The 3,750-nt window shown below is 34.7% G+C and overlaps 1 protein-coding gene across 2 annotated transcripts in view; it reads left to right on the top strand.

Moving 5' to 3' along the window:
• PDSS2 (decaprenyl diphosphate synthase subunit 2) overlaps nt 1-3,750 on the top strand; it is a 212,876-nt gene that overhangs the window by 24,624 nt on the left and 184,502 nt on the right. The window lies entirely within an intron of this gene.

The raw sequence follows: 3,750 nt of genomic DNA, 5'->3' as shown, positions 1-3,750 counted from the left end.
TCCAAAAAGGAGGTATGCAAGTTAAAATGCAGCGACTTCCAGCCCCTGTTTTCTTTTGAGACAACCTTGTGCAGAGAATTGGTATCGGGGAGTAAATTTAGCCAAGTGATGCCATTCTCTGATGCAGTACCTTCATAGAATTCTACCACTTAAGGCTGATGGCAAAATGAGCAACCTATGGCACTAATTCCACAGAATGATTTAAAACTTTGTAACATTACATTTCCTCAGTTGATCCAAATCTTTTTGAATACCACTATGTTAGGAGGGCATTGGAGTGGGACTAAAGTGTGGGGAGTACAAAACCATGTAGAAAAACCTAAAGACATTCATAGTCGGCCTCCTCAATGTAGTTACAATAAAGTTAATTGCCTTCCCTATTTCAGAAACCATTTTTTCTGTCTCCTCTATCTCTACCTTAATAATTTTAGTTGAATCTACCTGTCCTGCTTAGTATCTTTAGCAACCAAAGAGGATAATAATCCTTATTTGAGAGTATTCTCTTTTTATGAACACTGATCTTACATCTAGAAGAGACCTCACTCGTGCTTTTGGTATGACGCTGTCAGAACGAGTGTACCTAGAATTGTGCTATGATTTTTTGTTTCCATTCCTGGCCCATATTTGTGTCAAAATGGAAGGTAAAAAGATATTGGTCTATTTCACTTACCCTATTTACATTGGAAGTTGGTTTTGGCATGCAGATCACCTTAGGTGGGCTTGGAAGTTCTGTTCGGAAGGATTTGGCCCCAGTTTGGATCTATTCAAGGCATTGTTGACTTCTCTGTTTCCTGACCCCTTAGAGCTAGATCCTGTGTGCTATCCTGTCTGAATATTAGGAAAAAATTAGGGATCATTCTTACCTAACTTTCCTACCAATGCCCTTACATCCTGCTTGGGAAGTCTATATGCTTCTGTTGGCACTAATCCAAAAGAGAAACCACATTTACTATTTTAGGATCAGGTTGAGGAAGTGATATCTTGACAAGATGCAGAAGGAAGTATTTCTGAGCAGCCGGGCTTGCTTTGTGCATCCTATTTAGGCAGCCCACCTATTTTATCAGGATCTCTGGCTGTGCTTGAGAATGTTTGCAGAGGCTAACTCCAAGCCAAATCCTACTGTGAAGCTATAGCTCAGTTTGCTTTGGAGACAACTTACTTCATGTTTGCCATCCCCTTTGCTCTGTAGCTGTTTCTTCCTACTCTGGTTCCTGATATTTCCTTCTATTGTCAGTATTTTCTGGATCCATGCATTCTTTGCATGAATTTTTCAAGAACTTCCTTCTAAGGCTATGTTTGAACTCCATTTCAGGAATAATAACTATACAGTTATATTGTGAATTTAGTGGCATTTTTGACCTTCAGGAAGACCCTTTTAGGATCAAATTAGAGAAAAATAGTTATAGCTGGCCATAGTAGAATATAAGTCACACTTTGGCTTCCAGCCTTATAATTCTCCCCAGAATAGGTCTAGGAGCACTAATGACTTCCGTATTACTAAATGTAATGGATTTATTTTAGTCTTTGTCCTAATTGTATTGTCGACAGTTTCCTTTTTCTTGAAAAACACTCTTTACTTGGTTTTCTTCTGACTTTCTAGCCATTCTTTCCCTGCCTCTGTGGCAGGCTTATCCAGGTGATTAAATGTTACTATGCTCTTTTATGACTCTCTTCTCTCTCCAATTTACCCTTCAATATCCTTCAGTTACCAGAAACAATCTACTTTAGAGTAACCTTACCCACCTGACCTCCTCCTAGTCTACTCCCTAAATTCTTGAAGAACAGAAAAGTAAATATGAACATATTAAAAAACATACCATATTCTCGAATAGGAATTCTCAGCATTATAAAGTACCAATTCTCCCATACTTAATTTACAAATTAAAGTTATCCCAATGAACATACTAGACAAACTAATTATAAACGACATATCAAACCCTGAATAACCTTGAAAAAGAAGAGCAATGAGGGGGGACTAGCCCTTCCAGGTATTAAAACATACCATAAAGCTTCAATTAAAACAATGTAGTACTGGTGCAGGCATTGACAGACTATTAGAGTAGAAATGAACATTCAGAAATAGACTAGAAAATATAGCACCTTTGGATATGGTAAAAGCATTATCTCACATCAGTAGAAGTAAAGATAGACTAATACCTGGTATTGATATTACTGTGTAGCCATCTGGAAAGAGAATATTAGGCCCATACTTGACAGTGTATACTTGGATGAACTCCAGATTGGTGAGATACTTAAACATAAAACATGAAACCACAGGAGAATTTAATTATAACCTTAGAGTTATATAGCCTTTCTAAAATTGTGACTCAAAATCCTGAGCTCAAAAGATTGGTTAATTTACCATTTAAAAATCTGTGTGACCAAGATTCACCATAAGCAAAGTCAGAAGAGAAATGCAAGATTCATTACAATCTCTATCAAAATTCCAGTGATAATTTTCACAGGAATACAACAAAAATTTTAAAATTTGTATGGAACCACAAAAGACCTCAAAGAGCCTTGTAATCTTGAGAAAGAAGAACAAAGCTGGAAGTATTACACTTCTTAATTTCAGCCTATGTTACAAAGCTATAATCAAAATAATATGATATTGACATTAAAAAAACACACATTGATCATTGGTGCAAAATAGAAAGCCCAGAAATAAACCTACCCATATGTGGTCAATTAATTTACAATAATGGAGCCAAGAATATGCAATGGTCAAAAGATAGTCTCTTCAATAAATGGTGTTGAGAAAAATAGACAGCCACCTGTAAATGAAACTGGATCATTATCCTACACTGTGCAGAAAAATCAACTTTAATTAGATTAAAGGCTAGAACATAAACTTGAAACCATAAAACTTCTAGAAGAAAAGATAGGGGCTAAGCTCCTTGACGTTGGTCTTGACAATGATTTTTTTTTTTTTTTTTTTGTATTCGACACCAAAGTGAAGGCAACAAAAGCAAAAATAAACAAATGTGACTATACCAACTAAAAAGTTTCTGTACAGCAAGAAAGGCAACCAACCGAATGGGAGAAAATATTTGCAAATCATATATCTGATAAGAGGTTAATATGTAAAATATACAAAGAACTCATACAACTCAGTAGGATAAAAAAAAAAAATCAAAAATTGAGCAGAAGATCTGAATAGACATTTTTCCAAAGAAGAGGTACAAATGGCCAACAGGTACATGAAAAAGTGCTCAACATTTGTAACTGTGTGGTGATGGGTGTTAACTTACCGTGGTAATAAATATATACACACACACACATATATATGTAGTAATGCAATATATACATATATCAAATTATTTTGTTGTACACCTAAAAATAATACATTATATGTCAATTATATCCCAATTAAAGTTTTTTTTAATTTAAGAAAAGAAATACAAGTTGAAAAAATTTTGTCACTAATATTGCAGACAAGTATATATAGTAAGAGCTATAGAAACATAATAGAAAAATGGGCAAAGGACATGAACAGATAGTTGCAGAAAAGGAAGTATAGATGGCTCTTAAAAATGTGAAAGAATGCTCAACCTTACCTAAAAAAAGAGAAATGCAAATTAAAACTTCAATAAGATATGTTTCTCACCTATCATATTGGGAAAAATCCAAAACTTTAGTAACTCAATTAGTTGTCCAGGCACTTTGATACATTGTTGGTAGGTGTGCACAATTTAGCAATATCTGTCAATATTACAAATGCCTTTACCTTTGACCCATTAATTCTACTTA

Source organism: Pteropus alecto, unplaced genomic scaffold (genome assembly GCF_000325575.1).
Source record: "Pteropus alecto unplaced genomic scaffold, ASM32557v1 scaffold79, whole genome shotgun sequence".
NCBI classification, from domain to species: domain Eukaryota; kingdom Metazoa; phylum Chordata; class Mammalia; order Chiroptera; family Pteropodidae; genus Pteropus; species Pteropus alecto.
The sequence above is the reverse complement of the archived record's forward strand: the minus strand, read 5'-3'. Positions and strand labels throughout refer to the sequence as shown.